We start from the raw sequence: 23,647 nt of genomic DNA on the forward strand, positions 1-23,647 counted from the left end.
ACACACCCTGGAGTAGGCCAATGCTCAGGGTGGAGTGCGTTTTTTTTAGAAAATGATTTTTTCATGAGAGGTATCGCTATTGCGGAGAGAAAAATTATTTTAAACTGTTCAAGTGGGTGACCCTATCTTTGTTCTTTATAGGCCCCCTTGGCAGGGTTAAAAATGTATCGAACAGATATATCAGAGAAGCTACATCTCCATTGCCTTGTCTGTTTGTGTTGACATGTTTCAGCCGTGCCAAATGCCTTGACAGGTCACTGGCCTTCTTCAGGATCAGATCCATTATTAAAGCCCTGGTCTCTCCTAGTTTACTGGAACACATGGAAGGACTAAGAATATGGCAATACTTGCCTTTAGTAGACACAATTAGGATGTGTACCTTCAAAGATAAAATATATCACATTGTTATTGAATATACTTCCCTCAGTAAGGATCTCCTACTTTATAATACCATTTATATTCACATTCATGTATTTAAAAACATTTTCCACATAAAACGATGACCTTGTTTGGCATATAAATCGATGATCTTGTTTCTGAGTAACAACAGGGGTTAAAGCTGATTGTGAGGTTCACAAGGTTCTGCCCTCTTATCACATTTTTTCAGCATTTACATCCAACCCCTGATAAAGAAACTCACTAATAGAGAGTATCAGATCTGTAATAATGCTGATGACTCTAAGGTCTTAATGTACCTTGATTTCCGAGCTGTGTTTCAGTCTCTGTTTCCAGACATGATGCACTCTATCGGTGGTTAGATGAGGAGTAATTATCTAAAGTTGAATGCGGAGAAAACCGAAGTAGCTATTTTTAATAGCAACTCTGCATCCTGGTCCAATCTTTATTGGTACAGTCAAATGGGACCGTTACCAGTATCCAAGTCAGTAGCAAGAAGTAGAAGAACAGTAGGTGAACAACAGCTTTCATTAAGATCGCAAATCAATTCTGTGGTCCCTTAATGCATTGTTACTTTATGGACTAATATGAAACTATAACCATTTCTTTGTTTTGAAAAGACGAAGACTAAAATGGCAGCTGTCATCCGGGCTAGATCAGACTATGCTAATAACATTCATCTTGGCCTCCCAAATTTCGACATTACAATTGCTTCTGAATGCAGAAGCTAGGCTGTTGTTCAAAGCCACACGCAGATCACATGCCCTAAACCTTCTGAAACAGATCCACTGGTTACCAATGAAGCAGCATATTCATCTTAAACGTGCTGATTTGGCTTCAAAGCTCTGCATGGGATATCTTGATTAGTAGAGCGGAGAGATACCCCCTACGATGGAACTCCGTACTTCCACAGCCAATCTACTGGTGGCGCTGAGATTTTGCAAATCATGGTGCAGAGATTGCAGGTTCTCGATATTAGCATTGACCACCTGGAACGACCTTACAATGCATATCCAATCGCTCACAGTACTTAAAACTTTTTAAGATTTTAAAAATTATCATATTAAAATGCTATATTTTATTTAATTGTGTCGTGACTAGTGTATGGTCTCAGTTTTACACTGTATTGTTGCTTGGTTTCTTAAACATACCATCTTCTGCTTTCGAAGAGCTACCAAAAATAAGATTGAGCTGAACCTATTAAAATCTATTTTCCGCTGAGGGTCCTGTAGTTTGGGAAGCATGGAAGCTCAGCTGCGAATTAAAGCTAACCTCCACTTTTGAAAATGAGGTGGGGGGGGGGTCTTGGATGATACCCATAGGTACAATCATTTTTGTATTTATTATTATAGGCATGTATATGCCATAACATAACATAATTAACAGTACAATGATAAATACGCATATATTAAAAAAAACTTAAAAACAAAGAGCAGCACTTTCATCCAGTTAAATCGGTAATTTCCATAAATTAACTTTGCAGTACATATTCTATTTCATAATAGGCATTAAGCTAAAAAGTAGATTTCCATTGATTAGGAGGTGGATCACGCTGAGCTAATTAGGCACTCTTATGGTCAGTGGAACAGTCACCCTGAACTTAAGTTAGAAGTGCTTCATCATGCCAAAATTTAAAAGAATTAGACACATTAACAGTTATATAGAATCACCAGCATAGTTAGTCATAAGCATGGGGGAGAGTTTTCAAATGCTTTCACCTTACAGTCCAGGCAGCCAGGATATAACTTGCCACTGACTTATAAATCACCGGAGTATCCGTTCTAAAACAAAGTGCAAGGTAAAGTAAAAAGGTGGTAACCTACAGATGTATGCATACAATGAGTTAGCGTGAGATCATCTTTCATGAGGTATCCAAAGAACCCATTCTGTTTTGTGATCCATATGATAACCATATGCAACTTGTTGGAGTTGAAGAAGGATATGAGTGTTACCCTGATAAATTGAACATATAAAAATGCCTGCTACTCACTCAGAATGGATGGATTTTTTTTTGTTGGCTACTTGGGGTTTATAATAAAAGATCTTGGTAAACATGAGCTTTCTTTCTCAATGCCTATATTTTATTGAACTATCTCCCCTTGCCCAAACATCAATCATAACATAAGTTAACTCAGTGCTTTCAGTAAGCTCCCCAACTCATGTCAATATACTTCCATTTAGTAAATTGGCTCACCATTGAAATCTACTGACACAAAGATCTACCAGGAGCTTTCGTGAAAACAACATTATTATTTGATTATTATTTTAATAGGAGTGTTTAACATCAAATAAACACTGCAACATGTTAATTGGTATCTGGAGACAGAATAGGCAAAGATTTTGTGACGAACCGTATTTTCCGCCTTCAGCAAAGTGGTAAGTATACCTACAAATCTTTTCTGAACTTTCTGGGCTCATTTTCACTGCTTTTAACACAATTTTAACCTTAATAGAATCGTATGTAGCCATTTACTAGACAAGATCATTTTTTGGGAAGCTCTTGTGCTCAAAGGCAAATGAATGTAGACTTTTATCTGCAAGTTTAGCTTTTTTAGGCACTGTGGTATTGTGCAGGAGAAGAGTCCTGTTTTATATAAAGTGAATTTAGCTTTTGTTAAAAAAGGATACCAGTTACATAAATGATGATTTTCATACCAGTACGGCAAAGCTTAAACCTCTGCAACCTTAGCAAAGCTGTAAAGCTTCCATAGGCCTCAACCAGCGTTGTAAAGAAAAACTTTACAACTTCACACACCACAGGTGTCAATTAGCTTTGTCTGCAATTGGGACACTGCTTTAGGTGATGTCAATGATTACTGTATGTTGCGGGGGTCCAAACGCGTGATGGTTTACCTAAACACACGATTGCTTTGACTGGCAAGGTAACATTTATTTACTTGAGGATTATTTTAGGTGACAGGAAACCGTTTATGCTTTTCCTACAAAAATGGGTGAAGTCAGGCAGATTACATTTCTCTGCTTTCCTAGGGTTTGCACTGACAAAAACAAAATGTAATGTGTCCTGCCCTTTGGAGGTAACAATTTGCTCTTAAAGAATATCCTATGAATGGAACACCCTGCGGAAGGAAATCATGGCGACCTGCTACACCTGTCCTGCATGTATGTAATGTGGGGACGGGGAGCAGGCAGCGTGAGAGGCGAATAATACCCCGCAGGAGAGGTGATTGGTGAGGCGTGGGATGGCACTTAGTAGTGAGTGTTTGGGCAGACAGGCCTTCAACAGGGTGTCATACAGCAAGTTTGAGCAAGGCCAGGACTCTGGGAGTTGTGAAGCAGGTGAATTGGAGCTTTCTTTTTTGTTTTCAAACTTTGCACTTTATGAAGCTTTTAAAGTTTGAAAAAAATGCTAAAATGTGAATCCTCCATTTTCACATCTTCACATATCTCTATATAGAAATGATGGTTAGTCTGAAACACCAAGCTGCTGTTCGGAAATACATAGGATTACTTACTAAAAATGAAAACCTGTTTACATTTTGAAAATTGATATTTTTTACATTTTGTGCCCATTTAGTATATGGTTCAAAGTGTACCAAGGACCTGCAAGTTAAATGCCACGAGTGGACTGCAGTACCTATTGTGCATTACACTATAGTGGCAGTGCAAACATGTCTTCAGGTCTACCATTCAAGCATGACTAAAGCAGTTTAAGCAGGTGTTAAACTGCAATTTGACCTATCAAAATAAACCTGTTTGACAGAACTAAACCTTCCTTTTAAATATAAATACATCACTCCTAAGTAAGACTCATGGGGCCAAATGTAGGTAAATGGCATTTACTGATTCGTAAATATCGAATTTTACAGATTCGGTATTTACAAATCGGTAAATGCTATGTAGCTATTTTTACCAAAATACTTACCGAATCGGTAACATTCTGTAATTACCGAATCGGTATTTACCGATTCGGTAATTGCCATTGATTCCTAAGGGCCTTAAGGCCCATAGGAACCAATGGCAATTACCGAATTGGTAAATACCGATTCGGTAAAATTACAGATTTTACAAGGGGGACACGGTGTCACTTTGACACCCTGTTGCACCCCGGATTAAGGCTTGTGTGCCATGTGACACACATATATGCCCTTAGGGCATGTATGTGTGCCACATGGCACAGGTCGTTATTTACCATCAAATAGAATTTGATGGTAAATAACGAATTATTTAGGGCCTGTGGCACTGTTTTCAGTGCCACCTACATCCCATATTACCGAATCTGTAAATTTACCGAATCAGTAAATTTACAGGCCGAAATCCTCCGTTACCGACCGGTATTTGGCCTCCTACATATGGCCCATAGTCCATAAGGCAGTTGCATTGTATTTTAAAATAGGACAAGTTGAATTGTAATGTTAAACATGTCCTTACAGTGACTAGCACCTAAACTAAACGCTATTTCATTGAAGCAATGCTGGCCCTTCCATAAAAAAACAACTAGGGTGCAAATATTAAATTAAATAATGCTATCGTTGGCTACGAAACACCTAGAAAGTTAATTCTTGACTCTTTTTAATTAATAAAATCCCAATATACTGGTGAAGCCAGATTCCCTGACTAAATCCTCTGGAGGCTAATTGCACTATCTTCCAGCTGCAGCTCTCTGGGTGCTTAAGCCCTGAATGGGATACAAAAACTGCTCCCAGAACATAGACAAAGGCCTCGGTGTAGGGAGGTGTTTCTTTTTTCTAGCAGAATTCTATTTGGGCAATAACCGGCGGTGGGAGAGGTGTGGCCCCGCGGCCAGGGTGACTGATGTTGGAGTCTGAGGATCACGGTTCGATCCCAATGCCGGCAGCAGATTAGCCCAGCACCATGTGACTCCGGGCAATAGCTTGCTTAATCTTCCCGATGGCCCCCAGCGCCTAGAGAGCCTTACGGGTGATTGTTTGCGCATTACAAATGTGGATTATTATTATTATTATTATTATTATTATTATTATAATAACCAGGAACTTAATTAACTTTGGAGGGGCCTCCGCTGTTGCAGACAGATATCAAATGACACCTGGCCTGGCTCCTTATTTGTTCCAGCAGCCAGGGAAGCTACAATGCCAGTGGGCAGGGAGCTGCCCCTGAAACTGGTTTGATGTGAAAACAGAGGAAGGTTTGGTGATTTTCCTGCCACATTTCTGCAATGTGCACACAGGCTCTGCACAAAAGATGAAGGTTTTCATAATGTTGAATTTAGGCGGCAGAGAAGAGCATTGTAGGATTCTTTGCAATAGGACACACAAGAAACGCTGCAAAAGTGGACAAAGTAACCCCTGGGAACTTTTACCCTATTCGTGAGGGAAAACCAGGATTTATATGCACCTCAAGCAGGTGTCCGGAGTAAAGGTGACATCCCCAGTACCCTCCTCAGAACACTACTGGACCTGAGGAAGATCGGAAAAGGATTGAATAGTGCAAACTCCGAGGAGACAACTTACAGCTGATGCACATTTCTAATGCCTGTATTGTTGTATATATGTGTATATATATATTATATATATATATAGCTACATATATATATATAATTTAGTCTTGACAAAGCTCTTTTTGAAAGAGCAAAACACTTTGACTGTTTGTTTGTTGTGTTGCACAGGATTACTTTATCCAAATAAAGAACATTTCTTAGATAGACTATTATTTTTGTATTTTTCTGTGAAACGATATGATAAGAAATATGACAAAATAATGTATGCTAACATTTTGGTGCCTCTACTAGTTATATTATTCAGAAGCGGACTGAATCTGCTGTCTGACACATAAGAAGATCTGGAGCTCTCTTTTGTACCAAGGACCAAGATGTGAACTCCAAGGGTCATAAGATTGACCTCCTGTTCCTGTTTAGCAAGCAGAGGTCCCTCAGAATGGCAGATGGACTGTCCTCTGTCACTCTGATTGAGTAACTTTGCCTGTCAAACTTTAAATCGGGCCCTTAGTCTATAATTACACTTTTGACAGCTAATGGCCAGACTTCACTTGGATGTAGGACTCCCTACCGAGGGAGAAGTCTTAGCAACGTCCAAACCTGGGGTGTCCAGTGCATGTCTAGTATGGTCATTTCAGATCCTATGCATTTCAACGAAAGATACATTTTCATACAATGAATATATAAGGAACTTGGTTGCATCTTTAGTGGCTATCTTGAAAATATGGCGTGGATCTGGCCCTGCTAAACTAATGCTGGATGCACCTGGATGCACCTGGTTTGCATTGCTACGGATCCTAGTGGAGTGGTGTGGCTCACTGGTTAGAGGCGGCAGACCTGTAAGCAGAGAACGGCCCGGGACCAGGGTTCGATTCCCGACGCGGCAGGGTCGTGGACCAGGGTCAAAACAGACTCGATAATTCTCGTCCCCGGTGCCTACTCAAACCAGAGAACACACTCGGCAACTCTGGGCATTAAGCTTGCCTCATCTCTACAACGGCCCCCCACAGACGCTGGGGATGCCTGGTTTCACCCTGGAGATACCCAGAAAGGGACCATCTCATAGGGAAAACCAGGCGGGGTCCCCAGCAGTCTTCAGCGCCAGGATACTCCATGGAGTCGCAGTGCGCTTTACAAGTACACCCACATTTACATTTACATCCTTGTGTCATTTTATATCATAACTTCCTTTCCAGAGTTTTTCGGCTATGTGCTGTGTTTCATTTCTGCAGTCAGTTTCTGGGGACCTACAATAGGTAAACCTGCTCTCCATGTAGGAAATATAAAATATGTGTTCACCGTCCCAAGCTGGCTCAACACAATTATTCCATCGTGAACCATAACCTTAGTCATCAAAATGATAATCATGGCTTACAACAGCTTATCAAACATTTCCCTTTGACCCAAGCTATAGAATATCTTAAATGCACTATCCCTGTGATTGTGCATTTGTCAGAACAAAAGATATACACCAGATCTAAAGCCACAAAAAGTTATGAAAAGAATAACAAGATCTGGATAAACAGTGAGGACACTGTCCACGAAAAATGTAACAAGAGACTCTGTGCTGAAAGTGCAAATATCCAAATACCATACAATAAATACTCTACTCTGGTCCAAGGAAATCCACACTTAGGGGTCTATTAGGATGGCGGTCCGAAGATCATCCCGACCGCCATGGTAGCGGGAAAAGACCACCCGCAAAGACTGCTGCATAACCACCGGTCTAATTAGCATGCTCCGCATTCGAACTCCGACTGCGGCAGTACCATCGTAGGCTTTAACATTGCGGCGGTTGCTGCTGCCAGCAGCACTGCTGTGATGTGAAAAAGTGCATGTCATGCATATTGCTGTACTGCGTGGCAGGTACTGCACAGTACCTGCCACCTGGTACAGGGACATGATCCCCCAGTGCACAGACACACCCACCAACACATTGGGGGCCCACAATGGGCCCCCACAGACATGCCTTTCCATGGCGGTCCCACCACTGCTGAAAGGCTGGCTACAGCCGGCATCATAATCAAGCCGACGGAGCTTGGCTCTGCACCGGCACCATTGTAGTGATCCAGTTCCACCCACTAGGCAGGCGTGCGTACTGGTACCGAAAGAAAAGTGGCGGGCGGAAAATCTCACCGCTGTGGTCGTTTCCGCCATGCTAATGGGACCAGCAGTTTTCCGGGTTGCGATAGCAGGCGGATGTCTGCCACCGGTCCGGCGGTTGCCACCGCTGGCCTGGCAGCGGCCATCTGTCCTCCATACTAAAAGACCCCTTAGGCTTTCACTCTGAGTGTCTCAGAAATACTGATTTAAATGGAAACAGACATAGTTGCCTAAACAGGTATTCCAAGACATACAGTATAAAATGGTATTGGTATTTTCAAGTGCAATTTTTCAACATTTCGAATATTGAGAAAGACTTAATGAGGGCCTTAATGGGTGCCTTAGTCGCCAACAATATACATATGTTAGCATGTCAGTACTCATAAGTTAAGAAGCAAACTCTTTGGATTAATAAGCCAAAACAGGTGTGACATATGGCAATATGCCCAAATGACTATCAACCTATTGTTTAGTATATTTATTTTGTGAGCATTGGTTCTAACTCCCTACAACATCATGTGCAAACTTGATGATGTGGAAGGCAGACATGGACTCAAGTGTGACTTTGAAGGTCATTTATGGGCACTGGCACCAGGGTTGCTCTCATCTGGTAGAAGATGTGTTATCTTCTCATGGTTGAGACCCTGATCAATGAAAGTGGTTCATATGTACGTTGAGTAGGGGTGGGTGAAAAATTCTGCTCCGCAAGGCAGAGTTTGAAGAGTTTTACCCACTGCGCTCTGGACAGAGTGTGGAGTTCAAAAAACTCTGCGAAGTGACGCAGAGTGGAGTTTTTTCTCTCAAGCTGCTCACCAACACTAAATTGGTGAGTGCTTGTGGGAAAAAATCATGTGCTAGACCTCCTCCAGGTACGATTTCTCATCTTGAGCGGTTGCAGCAGGTCGTGACCACTTGCATCAAAAAACTGCTTTTCGAGTTAAGGAAACTGCTGCTCGAATAGAATGTCTTCTGTAGCGGTAGAGCACAGCTGCACCCTCTGGCATGACTTGAAGTGTCGTTCGTGCTGGTTTTACAGTATCGGCAAACTACCAGCGCTAAAAATTAGTGCGAGCAGCACGACTTAACAGACTCCGCCGCTGACGGAACTCTGCGGAACGTGCAGAGTTTTCTGGCACTTTGCAGAGTTCAGCAGAGTAAAACTCTCTGAACTCCACCCTTTCTTAATGTTGAGCCCGATGTGTTTGACACATACAATTTTGGGCACCTCATAAATGCTAAAGGTAGTCAAGTCAAATGTTCTTTATTTCGGTAACCCTAAAGGTACATTAAAATCACTTCATTAAAACACTCACAATAGGCCATTACACAAAAATAAAAACATCAACAAATACAAAAGTCCTGTTCATAAAATGCTTCCTTCTCCCAGCTACAGTAATAGCAAATAAAGTGCAAGTGATGAATAGCACAGGGTTAAAAAAAAAATCAAATAAAATATACCAATGATCATTTAAATAAAAAAATGAAATATACAGCAGCAACACAACATTGATAAAAATGGTGGCCATTACATTGCCCCAACTGATTGAAAAAAGGGAAAAAAAACTATGGCCTACCCAGAAGAAATATCCTCTTCAGTTAAAACAACATTGTTTTCCTTGTGTTAATTGCACATTTTGAAAAGGAGCAAATATTTACATAGTTAGATGGAGAATCAAGTTGAGGCTGATAAACTAGGGCTACACCAAGGATTCTAATCCATCTACCCTTGATTATAGGAATTGAAAACCTTTTAGTAAAATCAATACAAATTGGCAGAAAAAAATAAAGTGCAACAGACTCTGTGGGGTGAATTCATCACATGGGCAAAACAACATTTTGGTTGGATCAAATTGACCAAGTGGAAAACCGAGATGCCATCTCACAAAACCCAATCTGAAATGGGTTAAAAACAATGTTATCCCTGGTACTGTCAATCCAATCCAGATACAGCTCAAGGGCAATTGTGCTATGTAGCTCAACATATTCCTGTATAGTTGATTTTGTGAACTCATGTTCTTCCCTGAGGCAGCACCTATTCAACTTGCAATTAGTTTTTACACAGGTTATATCAGATTTAGTCATGTATCGGGTTAAGAAAAAAGAACCCCTACCCCCAAATTCATCTGTTCTATCTTGACATAAAAAATCCAAAGGATTTTCAGGCCTTTCTCACACAAGAGGCAATTCCCTATGACCCCCCAGTTAAACTAGGCATGAGGACTCTCCCAGATTGAACACCACAAAAGCAGAGGGGGCAGTTTGATGATATCTTCCACAAAATCCACCCCAATCTCCTGATGTGTGACCCACGTTGAACATGCAGGAGGCACGTCCAGGAGGTGGCCAGTCATCTGATTTTGTTCACACTGGACAGCAATTGTGTTACAATATCCTCAAATACCTGACCCATAGGTTAGAATTGAGAGACAATTGTTCTAAAGACTTCCAACAAGGGAGCCACTGCTTTCCCCAATGTAGTTAGCAGGGATATAAATATACTCAAACGCACTTACATATTTCTGTTGGACTTTAGCTGTTCACAATCCCCAGTTACTCCTCACATCAAAAACAACACCCAGATATGAGAAATCTGGGTAATGGCAACAGAATGACCTTGTAAAGCTATATCCTGCATCTTCTGTTGCCTGGCGTTACAAGTCATTTTAAAGTTTTGAATTGGTTGTTAGCAAGACTAAGGGACCCCATGAAAATAACAAAATCTTGTAATAAAATATTAAGGCAGTTGGAGGTTCCGGGATGTAAAACTGTAACATTTGCTTACAATAAAACAGGGAGGTTTTTTGCCAATAAGGGGGTGTCTGAGTCTTTTTTGGATAGAGCAGTGCCTAAACCATTATAATAAAACAACAATTGGGCAAGGACACGTCCCAGGTGCACCCCTCTCCTTAGTTTATAACCGTCAGTCCGTTCACTTGAAGGACCATACCTGACTGAGGCCAACACATAATTATGCAAAGCCCTCAATAACTGCACCAAGCTATCATCATCCCTAATATTAGTCAGAATCTTCTACAATTTGGACCTCACCACGCTATCACAGGAGAGGTCCATAAAGGCCAGGCAGATGGATCCCTGTTTACCCACAGTGCATTTGCAGATCAGCAGGTGCAGAGTTAGGCACTGATCCACTGTGCCAAGCCCCTCACAAAACTTACACTGTACCCCTGACAGGGAATCTGATTCCTTGAACAGGGTTACGAGGCACTCCAAAACAGAATCAGCTGGTAGCAACCTAGGGATTGGGGGTTTCCCTTTTTAAATCAGTACAATAAAGGCTGTTCACCCTAATTAACAGGGGAGGCACACAGTTCCAGAAGTGAGGAGGTGCCTCCAAACACGACTAATGCAGCGCAAAACTTAGGCATTAAGTTTGACTCCTCCCTGTCTTTTAAACAACAGGCTCTGACAGTAGCAAGTACCTATTTTAACGTTATAAAGGGCTTAAGGAAATTCTTTGATCTACTCCCACTATCAGCCAGAAAAATGGTAGCGGTCGCCCTTATAACATCGAGACTTGACTACTGTAATAGTCTGTATGCGGGAACCAACAAGGTTGTCATACACAAGCTGCAAATGGTACAGCACGCAGCGGCCAGGCTTGTATTGAAGTGGCCTAGGAAATCCTCAGCATCTGCCGCACTGAACACTCTCCACTGGCTACCAATTTACAAACGGGTATTGTTCAAAGTCCTAGTAATCACCTTTAGGGCTTTTCACTCACGAGGACCAAAGTACCTACAAAAGAGGTTCTTGCGTTACCATCCATCACGCAACCTTAGATCCTCTAATGCCAATTTGTTGGCCATCCCGACTTTCAGACTCATCTCGAAGGGAGGTAAATCCCTGTCAGTTCTTGGATCCAAAGCATGGAATAAACTCCCCCCACATCTCCGTGCTATGGCCTTGGAATCTGAGTTCAGAAAATCACTGAAGACCTGGATTTTTAGTCTCCCGGACATGTGTGCTAGAGCTTTAATATGAGTATCCTGGCCTTACTACTGGAAGCAGCCTGACCAGACCCTTCACCTTTTCTGGTCTTTCAGCGCCAAGATGCTCCTTGGAGTGATAGCCACGCTTTATAAAAACCGACTTACATTACATTACATTTATACAGACCCATCGGCACCCCATCCGGCCCTGGGGCTTTGCATGAAGGACTTTTGTCAATCGCCTCCCTAACTTAACAAGGATAAATTCCAGGGCTATTGGGAAAGCCACCTCCTCCTAATCAGGCCGATTAGGCATGTCAGACCTGTAAAATTCTTTAAAATGGTTAATCCAGGCGTTCAGGCTAATGGTAGTAACAACAGTATTAGGTTTTACATTCACATTTTAGATATTATTTGCCACTGTCCAGAACGCCCTAGTGTCTTTCATCCTACATGCCTTAGTCAATTTACCCCATGTTTCATTTTGAAGCACTTTGCACCTGAGCCATTGGGTTACCTTGTACTCTGATCTGAGGTGTATGACTTTGCTTGTATTCCTGGGTATTTCCATCAATGCCTCATCTAAAAGTGCTGATTCCTCTCAAAAGGGATGGTCAAACCATTTGGCCATGTGAGCCCCTGGTCTTCTAGGTTTCATAAGCAGAATGTTTGCATCTAAGCTCAGTTTAATAAATTGAAAAGCTAGAGCCTAGTGATCATCAGTAAGAATAAGACAGTTAGACACCAAAGGGCGGTGAGTCGTATATATTTTTGACAAAAGAGTATTTAAATTGGGGTTTCTCCACACCAAACGCAGACCTTGAGTCTTCACAGTTAAGGATTGAGAGGCCATGCACTCATAACTGCCCCCTCCCCCACTCCACTAAGAATACAGATACTAAGGTTTAATGGGTTATGGTCACTGTATGGGCTTTCATCAATAGCTGCCCTAGAGGCCCTGGCCTGCAAATTGAGGGTGACTAAAATATAATCAATAACAGAGCAGCACCCTCCTGTTTCAAAAGCAGCCTAAGCAGTAAAAGACAGATCATAGAATTCGTTAAGATTGATAAGAATACACGGTGCGTTACTGTTACAACGCAACTTTTACGTCGTAATGCTGTTACAACGCAGCTTTTACAACGCAGGTTCCATTACAACGGATGTCATTACAACGCAGGATATTACATAGCAGATGGTATTACAACGCATACCATTACATCGTAAGTATTGGTAAGTATTTACATTTTTTTTTATTTTATTTAATTTTATTTAATTAATTTAATTAATATTAATTATTAATAAATATATTTATTTATGTTTTTAATGTTATAAATTAAATATATTAATTTAAGTAATTTTTAAAATAAGTATGAGTATAGGAGTATATGTTTTGGGGTACTGAGGTATATGTTTTGGGGTGTTTGGGTATTTTTAGGTTTCAGGGCAGGGTTTGGGTTTTGGGGTACAGGGGTGTTTTTAGGTTTCAGGGCAGGGTTTGGGTTTTGGGGTACAGGGGTGTTTTTAGGTTTTAGGGCAGGGTTTGGGTTTTGGGGTACAGGGGTATTTTTAGGTTTTAGGGCAGGGTTTGGGTTTTGGGGTACAGGGGTGTTTTTAGGTTTCAGGGCTGGGTTTGGGTTTTGGGGTACAGGGGTATTTTTAGGTTTCAGGGCAGGGTTTGGGTTTTGGGGTACAGGGGTGTTTTTAGGTTTCAGGGCAGGGTTTGGGTTTTGGGGTACAGGGGTGTTTTTAGGTTTTAGGGCAGGGTTTGGGTTTTGGGGTACAGGGGTGTTTTTAGGTTTCAGGGCTGGGTTTGGGTTTTGGGGTACAGGGGTATTTTTAGGTTTCAGGGCAGGGTTTGGGGGTACAGGGGTGTTTTTAGGTTTCAGGGCAGGGTTTGGGTTTTGGGGTACAGGGGTGTTTTTAGGTTTTAGGGCAGGGTTTGGGTTTTGGGGTACAGGGGTGTTTTTAGGTTTCAGGGCTGGGTTTGGGTTTTGGGGTACAGGGGTATTTTTAGGATTTAGGGCTGGGTTTGGGTTTTGGGGTTCAGGGGTATTTTTAGGGTTTCTTTTTTTAAAGTACGACTTTAATTAAATTAAAATAATTAATTAAATTAAAATTAATTAAATTTATTTAATGAAATTAATTACAATTTTAAGATTAATACAATTATATTTATTAAATTAAATTAATTAAATTTAAATAATTACTATTATTAAATTTATTAAATTAAATTAATAAAATTATATTATTATAATTACATTACATTAATTCCTATTTAAAATTAAATTAAACCCTTTTAAATAAAGATAAGATTAATACAATTATATTAATTTAATTAAATTAATTATATTTAATTAATTACTATTATTAAATGTATTAAATTAAATTAATAAAATTATATTAATTTAATTAAATTACATTATTTCCTATTTAAAATTAAATTAAACGTATTTAAATAAATTATATTAATTACATTTTTAAATTATTTTAATTATATTAGTAAAATAAAATTAATAAAATTAACTTAATTTCATTTTTTTAAATAAATTATACTTACCTATACTTACGATGTAATGGTATGCGTTGTAATACCATCTGCTATGTAATATCCTGCATTGTAATGACATCCGTTGTAATGGAACCTGCGTTGTAAAAGTTGCGATGTTACAGCATGCGTTGTAAAATAACGTGTTGTAACATCATATATCCGAATACACATCTTGATAGTTTGAAGTAGAGCATTGCCCGTCTTGTCCCTGATTTAGTTGCCACACCATGAACTGAGATGATAGAACACACTTTTTTTCCCTCCTTGGTTAGCACAAGTTTGATATTAAAATGCCCACCTAAAATGATATGATATACTTTGTGTAAATACGCAAGTTGTACTTCAAGGCCAAGAATAAAATCAGATAATACCTTAAGATTGCAAGATGATCAGACTCAAAATAGCCATTATAAGAACTACTTATGTTTATTTCAATAGGCCACATAGATAAAAATACTTGAAATAATTACTGTTAGAAGGGATCTGGGTGATATTACAGTCCAGGGTGAGTTTAAGCAGGATCATTAAACCAGTTCTTGCTCTGCCACATGGAAAAGGGACTACTGAAACCATGTGGAAGTGGTAGCCATCCATGCTGATAATCTCTGTGGACCATGTCTCTTGGAAAGAAATAACATCATCATATTTACTTTTGAAATAACACTGCTCCTCACAGCCCACTTTGCTGGCAAGACCTGCAATGTTTTAAAAGACAATATTGACCTCATGAGCAGGATCCACAGGGATGGCTAGATTCACCTTGCAAGTTAGCAGGGGTATCACAATATGGTTAGCACATGGCGGATCCCGCAATTTAATGGATAAGGTGGTGTACTAGGTCGGCCAGCTGGTGGACCCATTCCATGGCTAGTATCCTGAACAGAAATCTGCTCAAACACACTACATTCACTACAATCACTTAGGGCCTTATTATGAGATTGGGGGTCTGAACCCCAACGAGGCGTCAGTGACGAATTCACCACCATCGACTAGGTGGTCCGCCTGCCGTATTACGATCTTGTCAGATTTCAGAATGAAAGACCGCTGGAGCACCAGAGACACAGACATCCATACGCAGACTGCCTCAACGGTGGTTGGGCAAAAGCAGCTGTCATATGGTGGTACAGAGAAATTTCATTGCCATCCAAATTACGAGTTGGCTTTCTGACGAGCCTACCATGGCGGTGGGACAGGAGGCAGAATCGAAGGTTTTGAAGTGCATACCCACACATTTCCCTTTCTTCCCTTCAGTCTATGACATGGGTCTCTTTCTCCAGCTCCCCCTTCACAGCAGCATCTTGACGCAAAAGAAAAGGACCTTTTAGGCACCGAAATGCCGGTAAATCCGTTTTGTACTATCTTACCCTTTGACTGGACCGAGACCATATAGTCCAGATTCCGGCAATGGGGAGTAGGTATTTTTCCACAAGTGGTGAATATGTGTATACTCAACACTTGTGCAATCAAAATATACACACACGCTTCGACAAATTTTTTAAAACTTTCACCGCCATCAGAAAGACCACCACTGGCTCTTTCGGAATATTCAAATACAGCAGGCTGGAGACCGCTGATTGAGCAGTCTTCTTTGTACTGCTCCAGCCGAGATACGGTAGTTGGACCGCCAAACTCGTAATCAGGTTCTAACTGAGTAATTTTCTGACAAATCGGGGTAAAGCGCTTTTAAGTCAAAATATTGTACAGTGATGGCAGGGGTGTATTGGGCAGGGAAAACCCTTGCGTGTCTTAAAGTGTTTGCCGTGATCTCTGTACAAAGAACAAAGGGGCAAGATTTTAACATTGCGACTTTTGTTTGGTCCCAGGTAAGAGGCTTGAGTGAGATCCCCTACTTCCCTGGGACTCCTGAAGGTGACAATGACACAATCCCCCATGAATTCTTTGTGCATCCTCCTAACACATCTCCCCTTCTTGCCATAAGGATCTCAGAGTATATAATATATTACTCTGGCACCTGATGTTCATGTGAATCCAATAGGTAGAATTATTAATTAAATCCACAGTGACTCATTCACTCTAGAGCGTAATGTTGGAGCATTTGCCATGACTATGACATATGGACATGCTGCTGGTGGAGGATCACATCTTGGGTCACATCCAGGAGCAAGCCTTACTTGCTTGAATGGTAAATGGAATGTTGCCCATGTTCAATGGTCCTCGACTGGTGTACCCAGCTCCTTGAGCTCCCTCATACCATTGTAGATAGACAATGCTGAACCAGGCACAGGAGTTCCACCACACGCGGGCAACTCTTCTCTCCCCATCTGTCAGCCAGGGTTCCTGGGCAGCGCTTACGGGCTTCTTCCCAGATATGGTGTCAACCCCTCTACCTACACCTTGTGCCAATCTAACATCCAGTTCAAATTTAGCCTCAATGCTCCCCAGACATTCATTAACCCAAATAACTTAGAAACAAGTACGTCCATAACCTCCTTGACATACTGTGCAAATAAACCACTAACAGCCTTCTTATTGTTAAAAAAATGATTAGATGTTGAGTTCACCATTGGTGTGGGATTAATCAAACTAGTTACGTGTTTAAGTGTAGGCCCTTGCATTCATTTGATGTGCGGCGGCGAGGTCTATTTAGAGGCCTGCATATTGGGGGTAGAAACACATTTATCAGTAGAACCCCGACGCCCCCCACAGGATCTTGGGCAGATAGACTAATTAGCGCTGCACAGTCATTAGGCAAAGTGGCTATTGATAACCATTTTCCAGCAAAAATAATTTCTTTATCTAAGACCCCCAATGTCATTTCAATATGCCTGTCAAGAGTACTATTTTTGTGGCAGTCCCATCAATATTGTGGCCTAACTTGTGCTTAACCATCCTAAAACATGAGCATCGAACAACTGTCTATGGAAAAGTCAGGTTAGCACAAAGGAGAGTTAATTGCCCACTACTGCCGAAACAGCATATGTCAGATAATTAAGAAACACTTGAAGGGCTGTCCCGTTAACAAGCACAGTTCCTTTGAAGAGTAAAACTAAGGGGCGTGGCCCAGCCCAGACTCCTCTGGGCTCTGACAGGTGTCGCCAGGCACTCCCTAGGCCTGGGATTTGCCCAGGCACAGCCCGAACACAGCTTGCCCTGCTGGAGAGCGTGTTCCACTTTATAGCACTTTCAGGATGCATCGATGCCTCCTGGCATTGTGATTGCTGGTTCTGTTAGTCCCCCTAGTGGCCCCCAGCTGACTTAGGGCCTGATTCCGATGTTGTTCGGAAGGCCTCCAAATTGGATTCAGCTTTCCCAGATCTGATTTGTAGCCCTTGTTTCCGACCGAATCGTACATAGTTCCGAAAGACCAAGTATGATGCGAAAATCTTGTGTACGTCGACCGAATCGTTTCGGAAACCGATCCTGTCAGTACGACTCGTTTGTAACTGAATCGTGCCGCGCAAAGAGCAAGATTCCGAAAGAACGAGTACGATGCACGATTTGGACAGCCGTATCAATTCAGTCTCAGCTAGAGAAAACGGCTATCGGAACCAAAATTCCGGGGGACCGTAGAAGGACCCTTTCACCCGGGGCCCTCCAAATCGGTGACGAGGGGTGCCCATGAGCCACCCCGGTCTAAGCATGCACAGTGCGGTAGGCATCATGGGATGCCAGCCACAGGGTGTACGCTTTTCCCCACCCACTCCTTTTTGCTATGGGAGCCTGTGTACGCGTTCAGTATACAGGCTCCCATAGAGTTCAATGGGAGTCTGAGCAAACCGAGTCCATCAGCATACAAATGCATCGTACTCCCTCATTGGGACTTCAGCGCTCAGAGTCGTATGGAGAGCATTCCGGATTCAATTTGGTTGGGATGCTTTCCTTACGAGATCGGAATCGACCCCTTAGTGTTCCGATTGGGTTGCACAGAGGGTGTGGATTCAGCAAGAAGTTGCAGCCTTTTCTCAAGGAGACCCTGTGCATAATGCACATTGTTTGAAGCCTTTATACTGCTTCGCCATGCAGGATTTTAAGTACCGACGAAGAAATTATGCATAATTGGTTTTTATCAGGGGCGGCTCCTCCACTCAGGAGGAGAAGCTTCGTCCCACTGCTTTCAAAGCAGTGATTAAAAAAATTATAATAACTTTGTTATTATCATTTTATGTTTGGTAGCTACTGGGTTAGGTAAGGGCAGGTGGGCTGGGGTCATAAGGGGAGGAGTGGTGGGCACACTCTAAGTGTGGATGACTGTGTGGCCGGCCATTTTGGGCCAGCAAAAACAGTCATGCGCACTTTGCATGTTCCCCACCAGGCTGCATTACACAGCCTGGTGAGGAACATGCCCAGGCTTCCATTTTCCATCTGAGCACCAACCAGAGTGCTCAGACCAACACAACGCTGAATTGCAGCATTGTGAGTGGCTTAGGGGAGAAAGCCTGTGTGCGCTTCCTGTTCCTGCTTCCGTTCTGAGACGACGGCAGGGAAGCAGAGAAGAGACGCGGCTGGTCGAAGAGCTCAGTGGTTTTTTTTTTGTTTCTTTTTTTCAACACCCACCACCCCCCACTAGTATTTATATATATTTTTTTAAATAATATGATTTTTATGTTATGTAAAAAAAAGGATGAGGATGGGCAGAGTTAAAGGGAGGTAACACTTTTTATGGGTTCAGGAGTGGGTAGCCGTGAAGGAATAGGGTTTTTTTAGGGTTTGGGGGTGAGTAGAGGTAAAAGGAGCTAGGGGGAATTAACATAATAAAAAGGGGGTTTATGGTTTAAGCTGAAAACTCGAAAGGGGGTTGGGGTTCACCCCAATAAATAAGTAAATAAATATATACGTGAAGTTAAGGCATGGGATGAAGACCCACATTGCAACGTCCAATATTTAATTGACACAGCTTTGTTTTTAATTGTTTCTACAACTGGGTGAGAGTGGAGTGTGGAGTGATTCTAAGGGGGCACTACTGGATTGAGGCACTGGTTGGCCCTATACACAATATTCTGTTTCGTTGATATTTCAAAGTCTTTACTTAATTCTGTGCCTTTTGACATAATTCACCTTTTTCACAACAACAAAATGCTTTTTGCCTTTTTCAAGTGCACTATAAAGGGAAAATATTAACTTATAACTGCTACATATCCGTTGAACCTTTTAAACAGTAGCAATGCCGCCATATTTTCGGTGCAATTAACAGATGCATGGTAGATTAGTAGCGGTTGCCATCTTGATTTCCCAATAATAGTTCTGAGAAAGAAAATTAATTAATAGCACTGCTTTATTCGGTGTAGGTTCGCCACTGATGTCAACCCAAATCACGCTATGATTGATGATAGATTGCTTCACGTGGCACATTCTACGACATTCAGATAAAAAGTATAGAACTGAGAAACACAATAAGACCAACTACAACATAAAAGCGATTTTTATGATCTGCTTGGCGTGCTCGTCTTTCTAATAGGCACCCGTCCCTGTGGCATTATGTGGCGCGTCGCACACTGAAGGGCTGTGAACGCTGCAGGTGGAGCACGGTCACCGTCTGAAGGCAATCCCCCCGGCTGCAGCCGAGCACGGACAGGCAACACATGAGGAGGAGGACGAGCGTCCGCGCGCTACTCAATCAACCATGCACTGAGTGGCTTCTACGCTTGCGTACTCGGACAGGTCTGTCTGTCTATCCCTATTCTCCAGGGCTGGGTCCTGGTCAATTAGACTGAGTAGATGCGCGTCGGCTGTCAACATATTTGTCACACCCAAATTCTCTAATATCACAATCATGATGATGACGAAGATGAGGATGATATGTTAAGTCGTTAGCATTCTCTTTCCCCGAACTGTATTGTGAAAGTCGCGATTACCCCATAAGCATTCCTGATTCAGGTCACTTCCATCGCCCTGGCATTGGGTCAATATGATGTCCAAATACATGTTTTATTTATAGAATTGCCTGGTGACTAGAGCCATGTGGCTCCCAGCCTCCTCCGGTAGTGTCCCTCGCTTGAAAACCATCCTTACCAAGTCTCATAGATTGCGCAATCGAAACCCCCAGAGTTGCAAGGTGCATTAAACAGTGAAGGTTAGAAACTGTGTGTATATTTAATATTTAACTGTGCTTTTAACACGTGTTACCTCCCACAGACCACTCGGTTCATATCGTCGCGGTGAGCGACTACATTCTGAAATGCATCGCAAATGTAAACGCACAGCCCTTGAGGATGGCTGTGGTTTATTAGTTTTCAGATCTTCTGTGTGTACGTTTTTCTTCAAAGAAGACCGCAGCTTTGAAGGATGTCGCCTAAGGGGTCCATGAACACGGCTTCTATCTTCTATTGAAGCGAGCAGCCTCCGTGCATTGCTTGAAAACATACTGTCAGGCCAATTAAGCATATCTATAACAAGTTAAGCCCCTGTCCAGTCACATCACCCACACAGACACAATATACGCCTTGCGCCCACAAAACAATGCATGTTGGTGACCAGTCAAGAAAGAACTTAGATGCACATGGGACTGTACCATGAACAGCTGCGCATCTCAGAGCAGGGTGCCTTTTTTTACGCGCTTGCACTGTCTAAAGTGCATTTAAATCAGCATTTTCACGACCTAGTGCAGAACTTGAAGACAGCATATTTCGGAAACTGAAGGAAGCAAACCTTGGTCATTATGTCCGAGTTGTGCTGTTTGCAGATCACACTCCAGCTCGGAGAACTATAGTGTTAATTGGAGGCACTTTAGACAGTGCAAGCGCATATAGCATGCGCTAGGGTACGCAGCGATACAGCGCAGCAACTTGTGATACGGTCAACGACATTTTGGTACACACTGTATGGGATTGATTTTCACTGTTCTGTTTACATCATGCGTGTACATTGATTCCTATAGAGGTAGAGGAACGACTGACATTTGTGAGTGTGCTAACACCTTTCTTGAGTAAAGTTTCTGTCTAAAATTTGACGCAAGTGCTTCCTTACTGTAATACTGTACAATACGTTTCACGTGTGCATAATCATTCTGTAAATCCATAGATAGCAACAGATTGTCCACGAATGCTTCCCCGGCATTCATCAGACTTGCCTTTTCTACCACCGTCAATTTAGACCAAAATGCCTGTCAGGCTGCAGCTGAGGTGGACTAAAGTTTCGTATCTGGCATCACCAGGTGCCCTGTGCGGGAAGAGCGCTGATCTCAATACTCAAAGGGGATTACAGCGCGAAAAGGGCAGAGCGCAGGAGCAAACGCACGGAGAAGTAAGTGTTCTACACCTCGAAGGATTTACTTGCACAGCTAAGAAACACTGACTCTAAGACAGCATGCACACCACCAGCACGGAAAAGAGAAAGATCTTCATCACGAGCTGCTATGAGCAATTAGCGACACAAACCAAGCCCTTCTGTTACACTGACTAACATAAGGCGCAAGAAAAGGGAGCGGGAAAGGAAACATACCTATTTTATTCCATGATAATCCTTGCTTGATCTTGTCCTAGCGTGCAGAAGAGTAGAGGGATGGGGTGATGGAGACATGAGATGGTGCGCAGATGGGGAAAGGAAGAAAGGGGGAGTGAAGGGAGAGAGAGGAACGTAGCGAGGGAGAGGAGAGAGAGGGTGAGAATAGATAGATTCCCTAGTACATCTCTGGCTGGGATTATGAAGATTGGCGAGGAAAACTAGTGACGCCCCCTTACAGAGATCTCCGCCCCCTCTGGCATCACATGGCGCACAGTGGAGCTGATCTGCTGTGCCATCTACTTACACATCACCTTTAAATTATCCTTCTGGGGGTGGGTTGCTTAGTAATTCTGAAAGAAATGCAATTAAGTACAGTAGGCACAGAAAACATTCGCGCAAGGCACGGTGAAGCTGGGAAGGGAAAAGTACATAGCACCTAAATCAGAGAACGCCAACAGATTGTTTGCAGGTCAGCGCCATCTTGTGGTTGGTTGAAGCTGCTCTTTTTGTGATGTTTCATATTGGACCCCAGCAATATTTAAAAGGTTTGATTGAAATTGCAGTTTATGGAAAACATGATTTATTTACTTTACAGAAGGCGAAAGAATCTTCCATCGTTTCTCCCCTCTTACACAGGATGAGAACGAGAGTTAAAATCTGAGTGTAACATTGACCGCGTACCTCAGCCCTGCGTTTGAGAAAGTTGCCCGTTCATAGCCGCAGGAACACCGCCGAAGCCTGGATAACTGATCAGCTCAACCCATAAAATCTTTTCTCTTGTTACCTGCCAACCTTTCCCAGAAAGAAACTATAAACCTAGGGATGGTTCTCAGGCTGCGGATTCCCACAGCATGAAATGCTCATCACATAGATTATAATGGCCTTACATTTGAGGCAAAAACGAAGAAACTGAGTAAATTAGCAGCACTGATAATGGGCACACGTAATGGCCTGGAGCCAGCCAGTTTCTTGCTTTATTGAATGCCACCATTCTTACTGTCTCTACGGGGTAAAACATGTATAAGATGAGGTCTCTACTTCACTGCGCTAGAGATAAGGATGATATTGATAAAATCGATGCCAATTCTTTTAAGTATACATTCCCATTATGCGAGCGAATTCGCATCACTGTTATCAAGTTTGCCAGCTATGTACTCTCCATCAATTCTTACTCAGAAATACGTGGCCAGGCAGGCTCTGCGACCTAGGATAGAGGTTACTGTTTGACAGGTCACAGGTGGGGTGACATGTAGCTGGCAGGTAAACGAGAGAACAGGAAACTCGGGTCCACCCCCCAGATAGGTGCAGAGACAAAACAATGGTCCAAGGAAATTGTCTGGCCCCAATAAAGCACACATGGCCAGAGGGTCGCAAAACAGCATAGAGTCAGATGCCACATGAAATTTGGAACACAAAGCCAATCAGGACACAGCACACACTGCAACCAGTGATCATGTGCCCCTCAGCCTACATTTCTGGACATTTTACCCAGTGGCCCCCATTGTGTTAACACAAGGTCGAGGCCCACCTCCATTTGTTATCAAGGGTCTCATTTATGATTCCAGAGACAAGGCCCGCATTATTTTAACAAACAAGGATTGCAGTAAGTATTTTTATGATACCCAAAAGCTGTATAAAGACTTGCTCAGATTAATTGTCCTTTGAGACAGTCTTCAGACCCACTTCTGTACTGTGCTCCCGGCTGAAGTGTTTAATTGACTAACTGTTCCTGTTTTGCCAAATGCCTCTTGTCTTTTGTTTTTTCAAGGTAAATTCATATACGAGCAACAGTTAGGCGAGCCAGCCTGGATA

At 42.2% G+C, this 23,647-nt stretch overlaps 1 protein-coding gene across 1 annotated transcript in view; it reads right to left on the reverse strand.

Moving 5' to 3' along the window:
* NPY1R (neuropeptide Y receptor Y1) overlaps window positions 1-22,000 on the reverse strand; it is a 198,493-nt gene extending 176,493 nt beyond the window's left edge. The window contains exon 1 of the mRNA XM_086962386.1: window positions 21,833-22,000. The gene's annotated coding sequence lies outside the window, so the exon portion shown is untranslated. The remainder of the gene's footprint in view (window positions 1-21,832) is intronic.
* Window positions 22,001-23,647: the final 1,647 nt, after the last annotated feature.

Source organism: Lissotriton vulgaris, chromosome 3_1 (genome assembly GCF_964263255.1).
Source record: "Lissotriton vulgaris chromosome 3_1, aLisVul1.2, whole genome shotgun sequence".
Classification (NCBI taxonomy): Eukaryota; Metazoa; Chordata; class Amphibia; order Caudata; family Salamandridae; genus Lissotriton; species Lissotriton vulgaris.